Source organism: Gossypium arboreum, chromosome 7 (assembly GCF_025698485.1).
Source record: "Gossypium arboreum isolate Shixiya-1 chromosome 7, ASM2569848v2, whole genome shotgun sequence".
Classification (NCBI taxonomy): domain Eukaryota; kingdom Viridiplantae; phylum Streptophyta; class Magnoliopsida; order Malvales; family Malvaceae; genus Gossypium; species Gossypium arboreum.
Window position 1 is genome coordinate 55,830,259 of NC_069076.1, and position 27,232 is coordinate 55,857,490.

A 27,232-nucleotide genomic window follows, 5' to 3' on the forward strand; every position below is an offset into this window, starting at 1 on the left:
ATCCAATTGGGCCCGTAGGCCCATTAGGCCCACATGGCCCCTTTCGGCCCATCGCGGCCCTAAGTAGCCATCCTACAGCTAAAGTAGTAAGAAATACACACCTGATTGGAGACTGGAGTTAATCCACGTTCCGAGCACTCTTGGCTGACGCCCAACCCAAATGAGCATGCATAAAGCGAAAGGGATCAGCCTAGAAAGGTACCTTTACTCTCCTCATGGTTCTCTCTATTTAAAGCCAACTTCGCATCCACTCTTATGTTAGCTTCCCGATGTGGGATCCCTCCATCACCAGAGTTTAAATTCAACACCAACTCTTGCCGCCCCCTGTTAGCAAAATAAATGCTCTTTGCTTGCCATGGGATTCGAACCCATGCCTCCCCTTAAATGCTCCACACGCTACTTGCCACTAAGCCACAAGGCTTTTTGAGTCACAATTTCTCAAACAATATTCTTAAGGCCTACCTACTACACCTAGGGTTTGATTCACCTTAAACCAAAATTTTTGCTAGAGTCCAGGTTTGAACCCAGGACTTCTCCAACACTTCTCAACACACTTAACCACTAAAACAAGCCTTCATTAACGAAATTTTCATGCACAACAGAATATTATAAGCTGCCTCCAACCGCTCCCATGCTCAAGGCCCAAAACTTCTAGGCCCAAATTCAAGGTGTTACATTCGGGTTCTCCTTGCTTTTATTTTTTCTCATTTCTCTGTATTGCCAAGCATATATTGAAAACTGACCACTCGTGCAACTTTACTATCATTTCTGGCAAGTGTTGAGTGCTCTTTCATTTGTCCATTTTCTTTCCCTTTTCTGTTTCTTGCTCTTTGCTCAAACTTTTATCGAAACCCTTTTTACTTTTGGCTCCTTATTATTTCTTTTAGAGTTTCTGAATTGTTCCCTCCTTATTACTCCTTCTGCAATCGATTCCTTGCATGATCGAAGCTTCTCACCCTATTTCTCTACATTCTGTCCTTCTTTTCTCTCATTTGTTCCAATTCATATTTGGCCGAATACCCTTTTGCCTTTTGTGATCATTCCCATGTATAGTGGCCGAAAATCCTTGCCTTCCTTCAACACTTTCTTTCATTGATCATAGTAGTATTGTAATCCAAATATAACCTTCTCTATTTTTCCCTCGTTTGCTTTCCTTCTCCTCTCAGTGGTAGTCGAATACTGTATTCCTGTCACATCACTCGCATTTTTGATTCAGTCACTCTTCTTCACACTTTCTTTTTGGTCATCAATTTCGATTCAGTGCACTCGAGTGTTATTCCTTTAGTTTGGAACTGATTCTACGGGATGGTAAGTAGTAGAGAATAAGACTTTGTTTGGCTTTGAGTTCTTGTGGTGAAATCATATATCTTATCAGGATCTAACAAAGAAGGGATCTTTGCTTAGGTTATGGTCGAAGGTGATCTGAAAATTGTTTGAAAGTTAGGGAAACAAGTGTTTCTATTGTTGGTAAAGTCACAGTAGTTGATTTAGTTTTTTGTCGGTTTCTTTTGATAACAAGAGTTGGATGAGTAATCATTATGATGTTTTAGTCTAGGTGCAAAGATACTTGGGGTGCGGCTTGTTTTACGAGCAGGTGTGTAACCGTATGCTATGTTTGATGATCGGCTAAAAAGTTAAAAATGTGTATATTTGTATGCGTTTTTCGATAATTATTTAAAAGCCGAAAGTATGTATTGTTTACACTGCTATGATTGTTGATCGGAAAAATGTCGAAAAGTTAGAAATATGGCCTATGATGCCACACGAGCGTGCAATTGCACATATGGTGAACCGAGCCCATGAACATGGGTGTTGACTGTAGAGGCCACCACAAGTGCTCTCGTGGTCTTTGGTTGTTTTGGGCCTCGTTGATCCAAAATAGGCCGTGTGGGCCCAATGGTCTTCTGGGCCCACACGAATAAAATGTATGTGATACGGTAGACTTTTTTTGGACTGTGACGTTCGCATAGCTGTGGCTATTTCAAGGCTAAATTGGCCACACGAGTGTGTAGGCCTACTTGGGCCGAGAATGGGCCTTAGGCCCATTTACACTTTTATGTCTGTTTAGGTTACTTAACTCGCTTGAGGTGACGATGGACCTTCGGTTGGGTCGTTAAGACTCCGATTTGTAAAATTATCGAAATACCCTTAATTTGTAAAATTATCGAAATACCCCCAGTTTGTAAAATTATCGAAATACCCTTGTACGGTAAAATGACTATTTTGCCCTTGTGAGTAAATGACTGACTTGGACTATGAATTTGATTGATTTGACTGTGATTGTATAACTGTGGTTGTATGACTGGCATGCTTTTAATATATGTTTAAATGTCTATTACTGAGCATGGCTATTGTGCATACACGTGTGATGATTGAGCATGACATACACGACATATTGCATAGGGTTGGGACATTGATATGGAGGAAGTACTGTACTAATAGGGTCGCACAGGTTGTATGAGATGACTGTGGATCCAGTATTGATCTGTTAAGGTCACACAGGTCGCACAAGACAACCGTGGACCGATGGACGGCTTAATGTAACTTAATCTGTTTATGGCTCTGTGCCAGCCTAAATATGGCTCTATGCTATCTTGATTATGGCTTTGTGCCAATCGTATTTACCTGTGGCTATGTGCCTATCATATTTATTGATGACTCTTTGTCAATCATATTTACCCATAGCTATGTGCCAATTATATTACTGTTGCTGATGGCTACGTGCCGAACTTATTACAGTTACCGATGGCTTTGTGCCAATTATAATACCGCTACTGAAGGCTTAAAGCCGTATATATATAGCAGCTTTGCTGCGATTTCAGTTAGTGCTGCAACTAGTACTAATATTGTAAGTGTAGGGATGGCGTGGGTGAGTTATTCCCCACAGGTAGTGCAGGGTTGGATGGGTTAGCATGCATTCATGCATTCATGCTTTCATACATTTTGTTTGGGCTGGGACCGGATGTTAATGTATTGGGCTTTGGCCCACTTATGCTCTGAACTGGACTATATTGTTACTGTTAAAGGGCTCTGGCCCAGACTATTTCTGTTTCTGTATACTGACTATTACTCTAGTAAGGGGATTACACACTGAGTTTTCGTAAACTCACCCCGTTTATTAATTGTGTAGGTAATCTCCAGCGATAGGTGGATTGGTGCTGTGAGGGACTCGGAGATGGCCACACACTGCTTATGTTTTCAGATTTGTTTATTTAATATTGAGTATTTTGATTTGGGTTGTAATAAGGCCTCTCTTAATTTCTAGATTTTTTTTTGGGACTTTTAGTTTAATACATTTTACATCTGCCAGTAATTGGACACGTTTTTTCTAAAAAAACTTAAACTATTTTCAAAGCATCGCGTTTCCGCAAATTACAAAATTTTACAAGCTTCCATAACTCTTTTTAAATACTTCCATAGCAAGCAAATGTTTTTAAAATTTAATAACGGTTTTAAGAAAGTAACCTTGGTAATAATACGAGGTTTTAAATCATTTTCTAATGCTCACAAAGAGGCTAAATAAGATTTGGTTTTACAAACAACGTTTACTTTTCACACTCCAAAGTGACACGCCAGATTCGGCCCTAAAATCTAGGCTGGGTTTAGGGTGTTACATACATGGATCCAATGGCATTCAACATCGTCAATTATGATACAAACATATCATTTACCTATCAACATGCATGTGTTACATATTCCTGCATTAAGCTAAGACTATCCATACCATAGTTATCTTTGTGCCAATTTTTTTCAACTTATCATCAGACTTCCATGTTCAAAGCATTATTATTTATCTCCATATTACACATTTAATTCATGGTCATAAAACATGCATTCAACACACATGACATATTGCCAACCATACATGACAAACAAACATAATCATATTTTCACATCATAAGCAATAAATCATAACTTGACTAGCTATACTTACAAGCCATAATCAATATGAGCCACATCTAATGGCCATATACAATAGCTCAAAATAGGCCATTACATTTGGCCAAATCATAATAACACATGTCATTAAACTAGGTCCCTGTACATGCCACTCACTTGATAATTCTAACATATGTAACAATATTCCAAATGTACTGGCTTGATAGTGTGATGCTACCTCCGACGATCTCTAGCCTTGAGCCGACCTGACAACACTAAAAGAAATGGAAATGAGGGAGTAAGCTTAAAGCTTAGTAAGTCCATATAAAAATAATAAGCAAATTATCAGCATGATTCCATGGAAATATAATTATAATTACACTTTTACTTATTTTCTGGTCATGTTGTTTTCTTGAGTCATAGTTACTAAATTATATATATCTGGAGCTACGGAACTCCAAATTAAGATTTGTAATTTTTTTTTGTGAAACTACACTCATATATCTTTTTGCAATAAAATTTCCAGAATTTTTGGTAGAGCTAATAAGTACATTTTTTCTTTAAAATTACCCCTATTCTTTTGCTAGACAACTTCGACCTTTCTTTACTAAAAATAGATTATCTCATAGTACAGGTTTTGATTAATGTTCCTGTTTGTTTCTCTTGAAAATAGACTCATTAAGGATTTTAAAGATATAAATTATAACCCATTATTATTTTTTTACAATTTTAATGATATTTCCAAGTCAAAATAGGGGATTCCAAATTCATTCTGACCCTATCTCACACAAATTCAAATATCTCATAATATGAAATATTTTTGCTTACACCGTTTCCTTTATATGAAAATAGACTCAAAAAGCTTTAATTTCAAATCTTATTCAACCTCTAATTCAATTTGCATAATGTTTGGTGATTTTTCAAAGTTAGACAACTGCTGCTGTCTAAAACTGTTTTATTACAAATTTCACTCTTACATAATTTCACTTACTCCATTCCATCTTGCCGAAAGTTCGCTCAACTATCAAGCACATTGATCATAAATTTCCACAAACATATACCTGCACTTATTCATCACATGGTCATATTCACATGTATTTTCACTTAGTTGATTTCCCGTTGAACTCAAACAATAACAGATAAACGGTTGCCTGCATATATTACAACCCTTGTAACCGAAGCTATCTGGTACGCATAGTAGCCAGCACTCAGTACAACACATGCGACCAACAATCTGGTACATGTAGTAGCCTGCACTTAGTACTACACACGTGAACTAACCATCTGATACACGTAGTAGCCTGCACTTAGTACTGCACACGTGATTGAAGTTGTCGGGTTTGCATAATAGCCTGCACTTAGTACTACACCTGCGACCTAACTATCTGGTACACGTAGTAGCCTATACTTAGTACTACACACGTGACCTAAAACCATCTTAAACACATAGTAGCCTGCATATAGTACTACAAATGCGTTCTCCCAATGGATCATTTGTATCATTTCTATTCTGAAGGTTCAACAGGGAAATTTCTCACTTTTCAACTTTTAACAAACTCATTCATAGACTATTTCGATACGTAATTTACATCAAATGATCATTGTATAGCTAGCCACATCTCATATAATAATGAAATATAATAACATAAAAAGAAGCAATATATTATTTACATACAAACTTATCTCGAATGCGAGCATGACTATTTATTCCGATTTAGTCCATAATCTCATTCATTCCCAATCTATGCCCTAATCTCATTTTCCTTGATCTATAATATCACATTTAGCTTAATAATAATTCAAATTATTCATATGGGTCCAAAAATCATATTTTTACAAATTTGCATTTTGGCCCCTAAACTTTCACATAGTTGCACTTTTGCCCCAAGGTTCGTAAAATGATTTTTATCCAATTTCCTTGCATTTGAAGCCTAGCCGAATCATTTTCATAACTATAGCAACACCTAATTTCCACTAAGTCACACTTTTATGACAAATTTTGTAAATTTTGCAAAACGGTCCATTTTGACAATTTCACTGAAAATCACTTAGTCAAAGTTGTGTATTACACACCGAGAATTCATTTTCTACCATTAGACATCAAAACACATGCACGTCATCCATATGTAAATTTTTAATCACAAACCCTAGCCCAAAATATGGGTAAAAATGAGTAGATCTTGTTACGGGGATTTCAAAAACGTAAAAATCATTAAAAACGGGGCTAGAACGGACTTACAATCGAGCTTGGAAGCTAGAAAAACCCTAGCTATTCTTCTCCATGCAAGTTTTAGCCATGGGGTAGAAGATGGGCAAAAATTAGCTTTTAATTTTGTTTTTAATTCATTTCAATTACTAGATTACCAAAATGCCCTAACTTAAAAATATTCTATTTCACCCATTTCATGTCCATTTTTGTCCAACAAATTATCCAATGGTCTAATTACCATTCAAGGGCCTCCAAATTAATATTTCATAACAATTAGACACCACTAACATGTAGAACTCAACTTTTGTACTTTTTACAATTTAGTCCTTTTGACCAAATTGAGTGCCCAAACATCAAAATTTTCGAACGAAATTTTCACGAAATCATCTCGCAAAATTGTAGACCATAAAAATATAATAATAAAAAATTTTACTGTGTCAAATTTGTGGTCCCTAAATCAATATTTTGACTAGGTCGTAATTCGGAATGTTACATGGTAAGTATTGGTATATGTTTATTTGAAAAAGTGGTAAGTTTTGGATATGAGATTGAATGATATAAATTGAATTATTGAAACATATGCTTTAGTATGATTTTGGTATGATTTGGCTGGTGAATTGAGAATGAAATTTGTTGATAATGAAATGGCATGAATGGTGTATGTTTTGGTTGTGAAATGGTTGAGAATTTGGTATAAAATGTTGTGGTTTTGATGCTTGAAAGGAAGACCCTTAAAGGGGTGGCAAATTGGCCTTGTAAATGGCCTATTTTTTCCTACACGGGTAGAGACACGGGAGTGTGTCCTAGTCGTGTTGATCGAGGGCCATTTCGAAATGAGCCTAGGCAGACCACATGGTCGCACACATGCGCGTGTACTAGGCTGTGTTGCCAAGTCAGTTTCAACCACGGGCTAGACAAACAGGCGTGTAGTGAGTCGTGTGGCCAAGTCAGTAGCCTCCCTAATTTTGACACAACTTGGAACAGGGGTATGCCTTGTGGCCGTGTAGACAAGTCAATATGTATGCCCTGTTTTGACATGGCCTAGACACACGGGCGTGTCTAAAGCCGTGTGAGGCACAGGGCCTGTTCACACAGGCATGTGACCTGTACAACTTTGAAAAATTGTTTAAGTTTTGAAATTTTTTGTACGAACTCAGCTTAGTCCCAAACCCTTTCTAATGCATGCTTATGGTCTCGATGACCTATATAAGGGATTCTATGGTAATGTTTGACTACGATTGTGAATAATGTATATGAATTGTTTGTAAAATATTTTGATTTGTCTGGTAACGCCTTTAACCCTAGTCCGGTGACGGATACGGGTTAGAGGTGTTACATAAATGCTTTAATATGCTATCCTTTTTTAATAATATTCAACAATGCCTAAAATCACTTGCTTCAGATATGGCTTTAAAGACTAATTATATATGAAGGTAGAGGTAATAATAAAAAATTTTAAATATGTTTTTATATATAAACAAAAAAATCATAGTAGTCTAATTGAGTGATATGCTTAAATTCCTGACCACCAGATGATAGATTTTGTTTCTTATTGAATGATATGCAATGTGTAACATAGGAAAGATATAGTCTAATTGAGGTTGTATCATATTGAGATTAGAGCTCAACTTTCTTTTTTCCAAAACACATACACAAACACATTCCATAATATTCGACTAATTGAGAAAAAAACCTTAGATTACCGGGTCCAATTTCTAAAATGTATTTCTTTTATAAAAAATTAACAGATTTTACAATTTAAACAAGAAGAAAGAAAAAAAAGAAAAAATCAAAACAATATCACCCAATGCCTATATTGCATCTGCGGGTAAAAGAGTAATTGAGCAAACATTGAATAAAACAATACCGGAAGGTTCACAGGCGGCTAAGTATTTATTCCATAAGGGTTTATTCGATCCAATCGTACCATGTAATCCTTTAAAAGGTGTTCTGAGTGAGTTAGTTCAGCTCCATAGTTTTTTTCCTTTGAATCAAAATTCAATCAAGTAGAGTCTTATGTGAAAAATTTTTATTTGTAGTGAAAAGGTAGTTAGTTAGTTTATCAGAATCAAAGTCAAAGCTCGCGTAATGGGCTTTGACTTTGTGACAAAAAAAGGAATTGTCGAAAAACAAATTATGTGGATAATTATTATTATCATTATTCGATATTACTAATGAGAAAACCTCTAGCAACAAGATAAAAAGTGAATTTTTCCTTTTGTGGAATGAAATTCGAATTTGGAGAGACAAATAACACGAATTTTATCTTCTTCTAATACGTATGTATATAAAATTTAAATAGATAAAAAATAGAATAGAAATATAGAGTTTTGCATCTTTCTATATCTTCAAAAAATTCTATTTTTACTAATAATCCCAGTTCGGCCGAGAGACATGCTCGTGTCACTGGCCATGTGGGCATTCAAAATGGGATCACATGGCCGTGTTCGACACCGTGTAACTCACTGATTTGGGTCACAAGGCCAAACCACACACCCGTGTGCTAGGTCGTGTACCCTTCGAATTGGCCTCACATGCTTGTGTGCCAGGCTGTGCGCTAGGCCGCGTAAAGCTGTTGACTTGGTTTCTAAATAAGTATCAGGGGACATACGACCGTGTCACTTGATTGTGTCTCACACATGGCTAAGACACACGCCTGTGTCTCTTCTCGTGTGAACAAAATAGGTCATTTTCCAAGCCTTATTTCTCACCCAAAGTGGTACCAACCTACACATACCAAATAACATATGACCATATCATCAACAATCATTCAAACCATCTCAACCAAGTCCAAATCATGCCATACCAATACTAACAAGCATAATGCTCATAAACTTCACAATTTGCCATTTAAAAACATTCCAATATCACTTTCAAGAATTCATCTAAATGGTCAATTTCATATATGCACTATCTTGCCTAATACTTAACATGCTAATACATTCTCATTTTCAACCATTTGCTACCTTAATTACCAATTCACATCAAGGCATTCACATAGCAATTATAAACCACATATCAAAGCATATACCATTATCAAGCCACATCAATTGCTAAAACATAACAAAACAAATAGGCTTCCATTAGCCAACTAACCTATACATGCCATATAACCAAAATACATTAAGTCCAAAAGTACCAAAATAAGAGTTCAATAGTGTGATGCAATCTCCAACAACTTTCAAAATGAGCGAGCTTCTGAATCACTATAAAACACGAAAAAAATAAACAAAGTAAGCAATTAAGCTTAGTAAGTTTGTACAACTACAAATATAACTTACCAATCAACCACAATTAAGCAAGTAATTTAAATCATAATGCAATTCAATTTAGTGTCATCAGCTTAACATATAACCACAAAAAAAGTTAATTATGAAATCACAAATCTCATAGATTCAACTTCCACCTGGTTCATGTGCATACTTGTACTGGTTCATACGAACTCATATACTCTCGTAATACCATTGTGCCTATTGAACCATTTGGAATAATATCAAATACTCGGGTATCTTGCACACTAAGTGCCAATACATGGCTAAAACCATCTTTATCTCATATCTCATATATATATGCTCACTCTCGAGCTACCACCGAGTCTGCTCACACAAGCTGATGGTCAAGATGAAGCTATACGATGCTACTCACACAAGCTGACGAGTAACCGCAACACATGCTAGAAAACTCAGCCACTGGTAGAACATATAGGACCAGCACCCAAAACGCGGTAATCCCTAATGACATGTCATTTGTATCCTATCTATTCCTAAGGTTCAACCAGGATCCATACAATTTTGATATCTTGTCGAGAATTTTCGTAGTGTCTTATCATCCCGATTACATTAATTAAGCATGTAAACACATAATTTAAAACTTATTAATATACGAACTTACCTCAAATTAATACGAAGAAATCGACCGATCAATATACTACTTTATTTTTCCCCCGATCTACATCCGAACATGTCTTTTCTTGATCTATATAATCAAATTTAACCAATTTAATATTTATTCTATTCAATTCAATCCAATTTCATATTATGGAAAAATTACCATTTTGCCCTTGAACATTTGACTACTTTTACAATTTAGTCCTTAGCTCATAAAAATGCAAAATCATGCAATTTAACTCACAACCATGCTAGCCGAATTATATATAGACCCATAGCACCCAATACATTTCATTATTTCACACATTTATCACATAATTTTCACATTTCTCAATTTAATCCCTATTTAACATTTTCAACCAAAATCACTTTACAAAACTTGTTTATCTAACAACAACTATTCATTTTCTATCATCAAACATCAAAACACATACACACTCATCAATGGTAAAACCCTAACACTTTAACAATTTCACAATTTAATTCCTGGGCTAATTAGATTCAGCTACAACGACCCTAAAAACGTATAAATCATTAAAAACGAAATCAAAATTCACTTACATGCATTAGAAAACCCTAGCCGAATACACAATCTCCTTCCATGGTGTTTTCTAGCCTTATTTTTGGTGCAAAAAGATGAAATGAAGAAGAAAATTTGACTTTGTTGTACTTAATTTGTTTTTATTTAATAAATTACATATATAACCTTTATTATAAAACCTTTAAAACATTTAATAATGTGTCCATATATGTCCACTAACATTATGGATAGTTTAATTATAACATAAACCCTTTAGACTTTTATTATCAAAGTTATTAAATCCATTTAGCTTTTAGAACTCATGTTTTGCACCTTTTGCAATTTAATCATTTTTATCAAATTAAGCATGCAAATGATAAAATTTCCTAACGAAATTTTCATATGACTCTATTAACATGCTGTAGACATTAAAATAATAATAAAATAAATATTTTGAATTTAAATTTGTGGTCCTGAAATCGCTGTTCTGATTTCACTGAAAACGGGTTGTTACAACTCTCCCCCTTTGGAATTTTCATCTTCAAAAATCTTACCAGAAAATAGGTTAGGTATTGTTTCTTCATAGCTTCCTTGGGTTCCCACGTAGCCTTTTTGATGCCATGATGTTGCCAAAGTACATTCACTAAAGCTATGCTTTTGTTTCTTAACTCTTTAATCTCTCTGGCCAAAATTCTGATATGTTCTTTGTTATACGACATGTCGGGCTAAATTTCAACTTCTACCAGAGAAATTATATGCGAAGGATCTGATCGATATCGTCATAACATGGATACATGAAAGACATTATGAATCTTTTCCAACTCTGACGGTAATTTAAGTCGATATGTCACTGGTCCTATTCTCTCCATAATTTCATATGATCCAATAAACCACAGACTTAATTTCCCTTTGCGACCAAATTGAAGATTTTTCATCCATAATGATACTTTCAAAAATACTGTATTGTCGATTTAAAATTCAATATCTTTATGTTTCAAATCTGTATACAATTTCTGTCGATCTGAAGTTTCTTTCAAACTATCGCGAATTACTTTCACTTTCTCTTCGGTCTCTTTGATCAAATCAACCCCGTGAATCTCTTTCTCACTAAGCTCGGTCCAGTACAATGGAGTTTGACATTTATGACCATATAAAGCTTCATATGGTGCCATAATTATACTTAACTAGAAACTATTATTATACGCAAACTCAACCAATGGTAAATATTTTTCCCAGTTGCCTTCAAACTCTGGAATACATCAATGAAGCATATCTTCAAGAATCTGAATCACTCTTTTAGAATGACCATTAGTTTGGAAATGAAATGCCGTGGTAAAATACAATCGTGTACCCAAAGCCGACTTAGACATTATGGCTAGATTGAGAAGGCAACATTAGCTACCAAAATGGCTAAGCTAACTTACGTTACTTTTTAAGACTTTAAATAAACTCGTTTTAGAGAAAATCGTAGTTGTACTTTGAGTTAGCTTAAAAGCATTCATTTATTAGGCCGTGTATGCTTAGGATTCATTTTATTGTTGATAGTTTTGTTCTAGAAAAATTGTTTGCCTATCGCTCTTCTTTAAAAAAAAACTCAAAGTTCAACTAATGCAGCAAAAAACCATTTTTCAAGTCATTTTGGAAAATTAGTTACCTTATCGATATGTTTTTCAAAAATACTTCCTTTGCAATATGTGGAAACTAGGGAACAATATCAAATTTTACTTAAGCTCGACATAATGTATTGTCCTATTATTATGCTTAAGTAATTCATGCACGTAAAAATTCCCAAAACAAAAGTTACCAAGCCACAAACCAAAAATAATTAAAAATTACAAGCCAAAACCAATAAAGACTTAATAATACTTAATTAAAAAATAATAATTTGAGGTCCAAGTTGATTCTCCGAATGCCAAGTCTGGTCCTAATTTTGAGGTTTACCTGAAAAGTTAAACATTATTTAGGGGTGAGCTTATGAAAAGCTTAGGGTGAGTCAAACAATTATTTAAACAAACATAAATATCAAATACAGTGAAATAGATTAACTTTAATAGAAGAAAACAGAACCATCATAGGAATTTCATATCGTTACACAACCATTATCAAATTTATGTCAAACTATGTATGAGCATAGGTCATCATTCATTCGAGTAACAATCATTAATTTTGATACCATTCAATACAACAAAATACAATACGTAGCATAAATCAATAACATTCGAATATGTTATGCACATGATGCAATGCAAAAGGGTTCCTACCCATACCATCCGCTACACACCACGAGTTCCCTAGAAATCATATGTCAAATTACAAAACATTATGAGCATAGCTCGACGTGGTAAAACCAACAAATAATCAATAATGCAGAAAATCTGTCAGATAACAACTAGTGCGATACAATCGCCAATAACATATAATATACAATAAAATCACCAATCCCCTCGGTACTCTAGGTGCAGTGCACTGACTACGAATAATGCAGACTTAATATGCCACCAGTACTCCAAGGAACTCCTCCGTCTACCACAAAATCCCAACCCAATGCATATGCATTAAGTCACACAATCTCATACATAACCATATCTCAATACTTTCCACATGCATTTGACATGCTCAGCATGTCCTCAATAATCACATACTTTTAGTAAATGGAAACAGTGTTCCAATATTTCAAATTACCATTGAGTTGGTTTTAATTAATATCATTCAATTTCACATACTTTATAGATTTTCATTGTGTATAAATAGCAACCTTTTCAATACAAAATATAACAAATATATCATGCGTTTAAATCATACAAAAGCTTAATATCTCAACACATTATATCATTCAGTCAAACATTCTCATATCTCATAACTCAAATATGCAATTACAAACTCAATCAAACATCTATAATATCAAACTAGCAATTTTGCCAACATGTCAATCTTTTAAGGCTCGAAACATACCTGGTATAACCACTTACAAAATCAATAATTTGGCTATTAAGGAATCCAATCAGCAAGCTATTTTATCATATATAACATGATATTTAACATTGTCAAACAATTTTATGAGTTTAGGACCCATACCTTATTTTTTGCTTTATCACAGCACACTAGCGAATCTTCCAATTTCCCTTAATAATTCCTTAAATGAACAAAAACCAAAATTCAGTATGAATTCAATCAATTTACCATTAAACTAGCCCCCAAACACCCACTTATGAGTTCAAACCAATCGTTGAAATTATAAATATTTTATGAATCCAAACTAGTTAGATTCCTTACACTGTATTGATGCAAACTATAAGTACAATTGTTTTTTTCCTTTACGGATGATTTGGGGCATTTGGGTCAGTACCTATGTAACTGCCCATTTTTAGTCAAATCAGAATAGTGGTTTCAGAATCACAAACCTGAGGTCAAAATAATTATTTTATCATTATTTTAATGTCTACAGCATGATAATACGATTGTGTGAAAATTTTGTTAAGAAATTTTATCGTTCGAATGTTCAATTTGATAAAAAGGACTAAATTGCGTAAAGTGCAAAAATAGTGTTCTAATAGCTAAAGGTGTCTAATAGCTATATAACTTTAATGTAAAGGTTCTTAAGTGGTAATTAGACCATTAGTGTGTTAATGGACATTTATGAGATTGGCATTGTAGAAATTTGATTGAAATTAAAAGGTTAATTAACAAATTAAGGTTAATTATAATAAAACAAAAAATTATATCATCTTCCATGATCAATATTTCAATTGAAATTTCAAAGAATAAAATCCATGGGAGTGTGCTAGGGTTTGGCTACTTTAAAGCTTAAATTGGTGAGTGATTTTTGTCTCGTTTTTAGTGATTTCTATGTTTTTGGAATTGTTGTAGCTTAATCTAGCTAGCCCTGGGACTAATTTGTTAAAATTTTTAAAGGTTTAGAGTTTTACCATTGATGAATATGTGTGTTTGATGTTTGTTGATAGAAAATAAATGGTTTTTGTTAGATAAACAACATTTGTTAAATAATTTTGGGTGAAATTGCAAATTTGGGATTTATTTGTGAAATATGAAAATTTTGTGGTAGAAATGTGAAATAAATTAAAAATACAGGCTACTATGATAATAAGGGAAATTCTTCTAGCATGGGTAGGTACCTAATTGCATGAATTTGTATTTTTATGAGCTAAGGACTAATTTGAAAAGATGTTGAAATATTAGAGGCAAAAGTGTAATTTTTCCATATGTGATTTTTGGGCTAAATTGAATAGAATGATAATTGAATAAGTTAAATTTGATATTATATAGATCAAGAAAAATGAAGTTCGGATCTAGATCAGGGGAAAAACAAAGTATTGGAGTAGTCAATTCATTTTGTCATTTTTGTGAATCGAGGTAACTTCGTATGTTAATAAGCATTACTATAATTGTGTTTTAAATGATTTATTATTGAATTATTTGTGAATATGACTTTATGAATATATTCAACAAAGATTCGACAATGTGAAATCCCGATTGAACCTTAGGAATAGATTAGGATACAAATGACCTGTCATTAGGGCTTATGTGATTTGGGTGCTGGTCCGTACATTTTACCAGTGGTTAAGTTATCCGGCATGTGTTTTAGATCCCCGTCAGCTTTTGTTAGCAGCACCATGTAGTTACGTCTTGACCGTCAGCTTGTGTGAGTAGACCCGTTGATAGCTCAAAAGTGAGCATTATGTAAGATATGAGATTGAGATAGCATCGACTATGTATTGGCACTTAGGGTGCGAGGTTCTCGAGTATCTGATATTATTCTAAATGGTTCAATGGGTATATCAATGAATTACAAGAGTATGAAATTGATACGAGCTAGTACAACTATGTATGTGAACTATACAATCATTGAATCGAAGAAATTGATGGAATTCATGTTTAACCTTTGGATTGAATATGTGTTAAGTTTTGGATTTCAATTGAATTGTATTATGTGATGTTTAAGTACTTGTGTAACAGCCCGATTTTGGATAGAACTATTCTGTGAAAATCTCGTTCGAAAATTTTGACTTTTTAGGCACTCAATTTAGTCAAGAGGACTAAATTGTAAAAATGGAAAAAGTTGAGTTCTACTTATTAAAGGTGTCCAATTGCTATGAGATTTTAAATTAGAGGTCCTTAGTTGGTAATTAGACCATTGGATAAGTTAGTGGACAAAAATAGACATGAATAGGTAAAATTTCAAAGTTATGCATTAAGAGCATTTTGGTCATTTGGTAAATTAAAGAATAAAAAAGGAAAATAAAGCCAAAATTTGCTCATCTTTCTTCAACCTTGGCTGAAAATTTGAAGAACACCATAGCTAGGGCTTCTTCAACTTTCAAGCTTGATAGTAAGTGCATCCTAGCCCCATTTTTAATGCTCTTTATATTTTTTAAGTTGTTATCATCCGATTTACCTATTTCTACCATTATTTTGAAGTAGGTTTCATGTTTAAAAATTTATCCATATGTGACATGCATGTATTTTGATGTTTTATGGAAGATGTTGTTTGTTTAAGGTGTGATAGACAACTTTTACTAAGTGATTTTTACTGAAAATGCATAAAAAGGACTTATTTGTAAAAGTTGTAAAAAAATGGGTAGTAGAAATGTGATTTGATGAAAAATGTGGATTGTTACGAGCATGATTTAGGTTTGTTTAGGCTTGGGTAACAAAGAAAATGGATTCATCTCATTTTACGAGCCTAAGGACTAATGTGTAAAAATGTGAAAAGTTAAGGGCAAAATTGTAATTTTTCCATAATGTGATTTTTGGACAGTATTGAGTAATGTGATAATTAAATAAGTTAAATTTGCTATTATAGATCAAGAAAAACAAAGTTCGGACCTTGATTGGGGGATAAACAAGGTTATTGACGATTGGCCCATTTCCTATTATTTTGTACCGGGGTAAGTTTGTGTATAAATAATGCAATTTTATATATGCATTTAATGTTTAATATTGCATAAATTGAATGATTGTTTCTATAGAAATATTCAATGAAGTTTCAACGATGAGAAAATCCCGGTTGAACATTAGTAATAGTTTAGGATACAAGTGACATGTCACTAGGAAACCATGTGTTATGTGATCTATGTGAATTCGAATGCTGGTCATGTACGTCCTACTAGTGGCTGGGTAGTCTGGTATGTGTTGGGGACACCTAACAGCTTGTGTGAGTAGCCCGTGTAGCGACGTCTTGACTGACATCTTGTGTGAGCAGGCCCGTGATTAGCTTGTGTGCGAGCCCTATGCATTATGTGATATGAGGTAGCATTGGCTACATATGTGGCACTTATGTGCAAGACATTCCGTGTATCCAATAGTATTTCAAGTGGTCAACGGGTAATTTGTAACAACCCTTACCCGTGTCTGATGTCGGGATAGGATACGACACATTACCAGACTTAAACATACACATACATGTAAAACTGGGCCATAAAATTTCAACCAATTGAAAAACATTCAAACACATGCATATCATCCCTTATACAAGCCTACGAGGCCCAAAACATAATCGGGGGTGGTTCGGGACTAAACCAAGAACTTCCGAAAATTTTACAAAAGGGAATTTCCATGTATAGGAGTCACACGCTCGTATGGGTTAGGCTGTGTGATCACACACACCCGTGTGGTTTGGGGACACACCCGTGTCCTCAACCCATGTAACTCTCTGTTTATGACGTTAGTAATGAAATAGGGTCATATGGCCAAGTCACATGCTCGTGTGCTAAGGCCGTGTCCCTCACACGGCTGAAACACACGGCCATGTCTCTGCCCTTGTGGATAACTCTTAGGCTATTTTCCCAGCCTTGGTCAACAATAAACCCTCACAGATTTATACAACATCAGGGACATATAACATGGCATCCATTTAATGATTAAACATCTTCAATTAGGCCACAAACATAGCATTTGCATGTCATGATACATGTGTTTTACATACTCATTTTATACTTAGTTAAACACAGCAATTCACACTCATTTGGCCTTGCTATTATGATATCACTTATACTTTTATACCATGGTTACCGTCATACCAAAAGATTTCAACTTAATCATCAAACATTCATATTCAAGGCTAACTCATAACTTCATAACATACCAACATATTTCACATGCGTAGAATAACATGCTTGTCTAAGACATTGCCCACCATATCAAGTCACATACTCACATCACATGAAACTTTTAAGCTCATGCATGCACATATAATAAGGTTACAACCCAATAATAAGATAAGCCACATCTCATGGCTATATAGAATTGAATCATTTTAAGCCAATACATTTGGCCAAACCATGAAACACATATATCAAAAGACTAAGTCTCTATACATGCCACTCACTTGAAAACACTTAAGGTTTATTAATACCCTAACTTGATAATTTGATAGTGTGATGCTGCCTCTGACGATCTCCAACCCCAAGCTAACCTGAAAACACTAAAGAAATGGAAAGGAGGGAGTAAGCTTTATAGCTTAGTAAGTCCATATGAAAATAATAAGCAATATGCCAACATGCTTCTCAAGGTAATACAATCATAATTACACTTTTACTTATGTTTTCGTCAAGCTATTTTCTCGGGTCATAGTTACTAAATTATTTATATATTGAGCTAAGGAACACAAATTAAGATCCGTTAATTTTACCTAAAACTAGACTCACATATATTCTTACCATAAAATTTTCAGAATGTTTGGTCTAGCCAATAAGTACAGTTTATTCTTTAAAGTCTCCCTCGTTTTGTTGTCTGACAGTTCTGACCCCTCTTCACTAAAAATTAATTATCTCCTCATACAGGATTTGGATAATGTTCTTATTTGATTCTTTTGAAAATAGACTCATTGAGGATTTTAAGAATATAAATTATAACTGATAATTATTTTTTAAACTGTTTAATGATTTTCCCAAATCGAACAAGGGATTCTAAAATCATTCTGACTCTATCTCACAAAAATTCAAATATCCCATAATATGAAATTATTTTTCTTAAATCATTTTCTTTATATGAAAATAGACTAAATAAGATTTAATTTCATATATTATTCAACCTTAAACTCAATTTCCAAAACTTTTGATAGATTTTCAAATTCGAAAATTGCTGTTGTCCAAAATTGTTTTAGTGCAATACAATGATAACTATCATAAAATCATTTTCAACTAATCATGAACTCACCATTTCATGGATCCCATACTCATTTACACAATAGAGCTCAATATAAAAGTCATTATTTCTTATGGGCATATTTAACCATACATTCTAGCAATCAAGGTAACTTTATTAAATACCTACGCTCAATCAACAAGTTAGTCACTTGTATATCAATATGCATAGATGAGCTCATCCAGCCATGTACATGTTTCATATTTTATTGCTCATGTCATTTAACATATTATCCGTTGAATCATTGAATTTCCTATGGACATTTCATGTAGTACGCTCGAAGTCTACAATTTCATTTTTCGTCAATTCATATCCTGTAGTACCTATTAAGGTACACTCTCGAGCCACATATCATACAGCAGAAATATCAGTCCAGGCTAGAATCTGTCTGTAACATATACTCTAGGAGCTTTGTCGGATTACCAGTCCAGGCTAAATCCTTTTGTGACAGAGAATTCTTCATAGAGTTTATTCTGGATTACCAGTCCAGGATAAATCCAGTCAGTTAGGATTACCAGTCTAGGCTAAATCCAGTCAGTTAGGATTAATAGTCCAGGCTAAATCCTAATTGAAACATGTAACACCCCGTACCCGAGTCCGTTTCCGGAGTCGAACACAAGGTGCACACAAACTTGACTTAATTATTTCCACTGTCCATTTAAAAATTTCCAGACAAGCTGGTTACTGCGTCACTGTTTCCTTAAAAATCATATCTTGAGTTTCAAAACTCGAAAATCAGTTTCGTAATTTTTCCCCAAAACTAGACTCATATTTCCATCTACATATTTTTTTATAGAATTTTTGGTTGGGTCAATTAGTACAGTTTATTAGTTAAAATCTCCCCTATTCCAGGGTTTGACTACACTGACCTTTATGTATTACGAATTGGATATCTTCCTATACAGGTCTTCAATACTGTTAATGTTTGTTTCTATAGAAACTAGACTCAGAGAGGAATCTATACATATATGGCATGACTCCTAATTATCTCCGGTTAATTTACAATGAATTTTCAAATTCGGAACAGGGGATCCAGAAACCGTTCTGGCCCTGTTTCACGAGAACTTTAATATCTCTTAACATATAACTCATATGACCGTTTCGTTTTGTCCATATGAAAGTAGATTCATCAAGGTTCATTTACATAATTTATTCACTATTTAATACCATTCCTACTATTTTTAGTGATTTTTCACATCCACGTCACTGCTGCTGTCAGCATCTGCCTTTAAGGTAGGCTTTACCTATTTCATGGTTTCCATGATTCAATTGGCCCTTTTGCATCGTAGCACAGTGTGATCATGATTAACCATTCCAATGGCTAATCATTCAAAACAATTCCATACCTCATAATGATCAACATACAAACGATTATAGTACTATGCTAAAATGTATATAAGCCATTTTCGCATGGCTATCCGAGTTTACACAAAACCGAAAGGTACATGACCTACAACAAAAGGGTAGTCCTATCGTGCCATTTCAAAGTTCAACCAAAATTGTACCAAAATGGGGGCTTTGATAGTGTGGGTGACTTCGACTTCAATGATCCCGAATCCGATAGCTAACGAGCAAAATCTATAAAACAGAGAAACAGAGAAACGGAGTAAGCAATTTATGCTTAGTAAGTTTGAGCAAGGGATTCCAGCACAACAAAAGCATAGCATTCATATAGCTAACGGATAATTTCGTATGCACAAATTCTCAATATCATACTTATTTCACATTCCAACCCCTATATTCGTACATAAGGGATCATCTTAGCCAAATATCGAAAGCTCATTACTTGACTGAGCGAACATCATTCGAAGGGAATCAACTAATTTCAAGCACATACGAACATACCTCATTGCTGGAATTTTCACAAGTGTATAAACTGAAATTTTTACAGCAAGATTGCAAGTTCTCGAATCACGTACCTTCGGAATTTAACCGGATATAACGACTCGCTCAAATGCCTTCGGGACAAAGCCCGGTTATAGTAACTCGCACGAATGCCTTCGGGACTTAACTCGGGTTTAGTAACTCGCACAAATGCCTTCGGGCTTAGCCCAGATTTATTAACTCGCACGAACGCCTTGGATCTTAGTCCGGATATAGTCACTTAGCACAAAGCCTTGGGACTTAGCCGGACATCATTCAAATAGCCAAGCACAATTATCAATAAAACATGACACATTCAGTATTTCATTTTCATTAGCAAAATTCAAACACAAGTCACTTATCACATTTGCAATTTCAGCTCAATAGCCACACACAAAGAGCATGATCTAATCAAATCATAATCTAAGTTCCATTACTCGAGAACTTACCTCGGCCGTGGTCGAACGATTTCGACGGCTATTCGACTACTTTTTCCTTCCCTTTATCGGATTTAGCTCCTCTTTGCTCTTGAGCTTAATTTAACAAATAAATTGGTTTAATCATTTGAGCATCGAAAGACGAATTCAAGGTACTTAGCCCACATATACATTAGACATTAGAGTCACATGTGCACGAAATCACGAATCAATTCAACACATTAGTTAGTACTCTCCTTAGCCAAATTTTCCAAGCCAAGAATAGGCATCAATATGCTTGCCTCTAACCGAATGCATGCACACCAACTCCCCTCATGTGGCCGAATATGCATGTCCATGTTGAGGCCAATTATACACTTAATGCCACACAAAAAACAGCATACATTTTACTAACTAACGCATTACATATTGTAGCTTAATACACATCTCTCATTCACTTCATAACCAAACATCATCACAAGCAAATATACACCTTGAAATAGTATATATGTCATACCAATACATCATGTGCAAACATATATTCATATATATATGTTAGAGCCGAATCTCAAGTTGATGGTAACTAAACATGAACATAAATCCAAAACACAAATCTTACTTTCCATGCAATGAGCATAACTCATACTTATGGATGTACCATGGCGAATACATCACAACACCATAATAAATTTTTTGTCATGATTAAACAAAGAACTTGATGTCTTACTCAAAAATACTAAAAAGAAAGTCCAAGAGCCATCAATCCACCATCACATATATCATTAGCAAGCTTCATATTTAACATGCAATGGCATTAACACAAAATCCACCTTGGCCAAATACCATCCCCATGATATAACAAAGATTTGAACCATGGGCTAATAAAAGCATCAAGTTAGCAACCAAAAACATGCATGAATCTCATGGCACAACATCAAACATACCTTAATCTAGACACTAGTATGGCCAAGCCTCCTCCTAATCCTCTTCCAAACCAAGCATGAAGCAAAATTCCTTCCTTCTTCTTTAGTATTTTCGGTCAAAAAGAATGAGAAAAGATGAACAATTTTTTTCTTTGCTTTTCTTCAACTCACGCAAAGGGGGTTCACTCACACACATTTTTTTTTCATTCTTTATTACCCATACTTATTTGTTTATTTCTTTTCTCCCATGATGTACCAACATAACATGTCTAGGACATGTTTTGCCCATAATTCCTTGTCATGGCGGCCACTAGAACTTGGGGGAAATTTGACATGCAAGTCCTCCCCTTTGACTACATGCACTATTAGGTCCTTAGAGATTAGCCTATCACTTTTCAAAAGTGTCACACAAGTCCTACTAACTGTATTCACATGCAATCGGCTAAATCGAAGCTTGAAATTTTCACACATTCATAATTACATATTCTAGACAATAAATATTATGTTCAAACATTTCGGTGACTCGGTTTAGCGTTCCTGAAACCACTTCCCAACTAGGGTCAATTTTGGGCTGTCACAACTCTCCCCTACTTAAGAAATTTTCGTCCCCGAAAATCTTACCGGTAAATAGATTTGGGTATCGCTCTTTCATAGAGTTCTCGGGTTCCCAAGTAGCTTCTTCTATCCTGTGTTTGAGCCATAACACTTTCACCAGCGGAACCCTTTTGTTTCGCAGCTCCTTCACTTCACGAGCTAGGATACGAATCGGTTCTTCTTCATAACTCATATCGGCTTGAATTTCAACCTCTGATGGACTAATTACGTGCGATGGATCAGATCTATAGCGTCGAAGCATCGAAACATGAAAGACATCGTGAATCTTTTCGAGTTCAGGGGGCAAAATCAAACGATATGCAACTGGACTGACTCGTTCGGATATCTCATATAGCCTGATGAACCTCGGACTCAATTTGCCTTTACGGCCAAATCTGAGTATCTTTTTCCAAGGCGAAACTTTAAGAAACACTTTATCTCCCACCTGATACTCAATGTCTTTTTTGTTTCAGATCCGCGTAGGACTTCTGACGATCGGAGGCTATCTTCAGATTTTCACGGATTACTTTTACTTTCTCATTCAGCATCTTTAATCAAATCCACTCCAAAATTTTGCTTTCACCGAGCTCGGTCCAAAACAATGGTGTACGGCATTTACGCTCGTACAAAGCCTCGTAAGGCGCCATCTTAATACTTGATTGAAAACTATTGTTGTGTTTAATTCAATCAAAGGTAAATACCGTTCCCATTAACCATCGAACTCGAGGATGCAACATCTCAACATATCCTTAAGTATCGAATTATCCGCCGGATTGACCATCGGTTTGGGGTGAAAGGCGGTGTTGAAATGCAACTTGGTACCCAAAGCTTCTTGCAATTTCTTCCAAAATTGCGAGGTGAACCTCGGATCTCTATCCGACACAATGTAAATCGGTACCCGTGTAATCTCACAACTGAGAAACGCATAATTCAGCTAGTTTATCCAATGAAAATCCAGACGCACAGGATAAAGTGAGCCGACTTAGTCGGCCTATCAACAACAACCCAAATCGCATCCTTCTTGCTCACGACAATGGCGGTCCGGACACAAAGTCCATTGTGACTCGATCCCATTTCCATTCGGTATCGTGATCGGTCAAGTAATCCTGAAGGCACTTGATGTTCCGCTTTCACTTGTTGACATATTAAACATCTCAAACAAAGTCGAGATGTCTCGTTTCATACCATGCCACCAAACCGACGTTTCAAATCGTTGTACATCTTCGTACTCCCGGGTGGATTGCCATTCGGCTACAATGGGCTTCATTCGAATTATTGAAATAAGTTCAATTCCTTGGAACACACAGACGACTTCAACCTCAAACAATCGTCATCATCAATTTGAAACTCCGATTCCTTGTTTGGAACACACTCACCCGTTTTGCAACCAACTCATCGTCAACTTTCGAGCTTCACGAATTTGATAAGTCAACAATGGTTTGGCCTTTAATTGGCTACTAACACATTGTCGAGTAGAATAGACAAGTGTACATTCATCGTCAGAAGCAAAAAAGTGATTTCCGGCTTAAGGTGTCCGCAACCACATTAGCCTTTCCCGGTGATAATCAATGACAAGCTCATAATCTTTTAACAACTCGAGCCAATGTCTTTGTCGCAGATTTAAGTCTCTTTGAGTCATCAAATATTCGAGACTTTTGTGATCCGAATACACATGGCACTTCTCACCAAATAAGTAATTTCGCTATATCTTTAAGGCGAATACGATGGCGCCAATTCGAGATCATGGGTCGGATAATTTTTCTCATGTGGCTTTAATTGTCTCGACGATAGGCCACAACTCGACCTTCTTGCATCAATACGCAACCTAACCCTAGTAGGGAGGCGTCACTATAGATGACAAACTCTTTGCCGATTCGGGTGCACTAATACCTGGAGCTTCCGTCAAATGAGTTTTCAATTGATCGAAACTTTTCGACACTTTTCCGTCCATTCAAACTTGACATCTTTTCAAGCGGTTTCATCATGGTGTGGCTATCATCGAGAATCCTTTTACAAACCGTCGGTAGTAACCGCAAGTCCCAAAAAGCTCCGAACCTCGGTAATATTTCTTGGAGGCTTCCGCTAAGTATGGCTGAAATTTTGCTTGGGTCGACTCGAATACCCGATGCAGATACCACATGACCCAAGAAGCTAACCTCTCTTAACCGTAACTCACACTTGCTGAACTTAGCGTATAACCGCTATCCCGTAAAATTTGCAACACTAATCTCGTGTGCTCGCATGTTCGGTCTCATCTCTTGAATAGACCAGATGTCGCTCAATGAACACAACTACGAACCGATCCAAATATGGTCTCAAGATCCGATTCATCAAATCCATAAATACAATAGGGCATTAGTGAGCCCAACGGCATCACTAAGAACTCGAGTGACCATATCTCGCTCAAGGCGTTTTGGGTATGTCCGAATCTCGGATTCAAGAATCGATAATAGCCCGATCTCAAATCTATTTTTGAGAACACTGAGGCTCCCTTCAGTTGATCGAACAAATCATCGATACGCGGTAACGGATATTTGTTCTTTATTGTCACTTTATTAAGCTGACGATAGTCGATGCACAACCTCATGGTTCCGTCCTTCTTTTTCACAAACAACACTGGTGCACCCCAAGGTGAAAAACTCGGGCGAGCAAAACCTCTATCCACCAACTCTTGCAACTGAGCTTTCAACTCCTTCAATTCCGTTGGTGCCATACGATACGGAGCTATCGAAATCGGTGTGGTCCCAGGTATAAGCTCAATACCAAACTCTACCTCCCGAACAGGGGGCAAACCCGGTAATTCTTCGGGAAAAACATCCGGGTATTCACAAACCATCGGCACAGATTCGGGTTTTGTTTCTAACTCCTTATCATCAAGTACATACGCAAGGTATGCTTCGCACCTTTTTCTTACATATTTCTGGGCCAACATTGATGATATTGCAACTGGCACCCCCTTCAAGTCCGTAGACTCAACTCGGATCATCTCGTTATTTGCGCACCTCAAATCAATAGTCTTGCTTTTGCAATTCACAACCGCATCATGCACGGTCAACCAATCCAAACCAAGAATAACATCAAATTCATCGAACGGTAAAAGCATCAAGTCCGCCGGAAAACAGGAACCTCGAATTACTAGGGGGCATTTCCTACACACTTTGTCGACAAGCACGTAACGACCCAAGGGATTTGACACCCGAATTACGAACTCAGTAGACTCAATAGGTAAAGTCTTACTGGTTTCTAAGGTTTCGCATATATAAGAATGAGTAGAACTAGGGTCAATCAAAGCAATCACATTAGTATCAAAGAGAGTGAAAGTACTGGTAATAACATCTGGCGAGGAAGCATCCTCACGTGCGCAGTATGGCATAAGCCCTAGCAGAGCGCGAGCCTCGGATCTGGTCGTAGCATCTCTAGATCCTCTCGACCACCACTAGCATTGCCGTATTTCTAGATGGTCTACCTCGAGCAGTGGTAGCACCCGGTTTCCCACTCTGATCTACATTTTGTTCAGACAACCTTGGGAAATCTTTAATGAAGTGGTCAACTGCTCCGCACTTGTAACAGGAGCGGTCACGGAATCTACAACTTTCGGAATGCCATTTGCCACAATACTGGCACTCCGCTCTCTCTCGACGATCATTTCCACCATTGGCGATCGAAGTGACTTATGTGGTCACTGGGGTCGGTCGCGATCTCGCCTAGAAAAGCCCAAGTGTCTCTAGACCGCCTAAGCCATCTCTAAATTTCTTTGATGATCGTGGAAGGGCTTCCCAAGACCTCTTACGAAACTCCCTTGCTCCCACTTCACTTTTCTTTTCTCCATATCGAGTTCCTCGGCTTTGCACGCCGCTCGACAAGAGCCACAAACTCTGATTTCCAAAATGCCAACATACAGCTTTATATCATCATTCAGTCCATCTTGAGCGTTTACACATCACATGCCTTCAAGAAATGCATTCTACGCTGCATCGGCTAAGCCTCACAAATTTTCGCTCATAGTCGGTGAACCGACATGGAACCTTGTTTAAGTTCAAGAAATTCCTTCCGCTTTTGATTCATAAATCTCGATCGATATACTTTTTCCAAACTCGCTTTGGAAAAACTCCAAGTTACTTGCTCTCGGGCACAACAGAAGTCAGAGTACACCACCAATAGTAGGCAGAATCACGTAGCAAGGAGATAGTACACTTTTGGCATTCATCGGGTGTACAAGATAGCTCATCGAGTACCCGGATAGTGTTGTCCAACCAAAATTTAGCTTGCTCGGCATCGTCGCTATCCGTAGCTTTAAATTCAGTAGCCCCATGTTTTCGGATTCTGTCAACTGCGGGCTTATTCGACCTTATTTGGTCGGTTACCGGAGGCATTGTAGGTGCGGGGGTTGTATTAGTCGGGAATGGAGGTTGTGGAACAGCAGTGTTAGTTCGAATGTATTGGTTGAACCAATCATTCATCACGCTATAGAAAGCTTGCCTAGCCTCATCATTCGGATTGCTAGCAATAGGTTGAGAGTCCGCCGGCGCTGTCCCTTGTGCGGAGCAGCGCCACACTCTCCACATCATCAGCTATCGCTAGGTTGGGATCGAGATCCATTACTATAAATAAAAACAAATTCAAATGTCAGAAATCACCACACTATCAAATAATCACATAAAATGGCATGTATAGCTAGACCCAAACACATTACGGTAGTCCTAGAATCGACTAAACCGTAGCTATGATACAAATAAAATTGTAACACCCCGTACCCGAGTCCGTTACCGGAGTCGAAC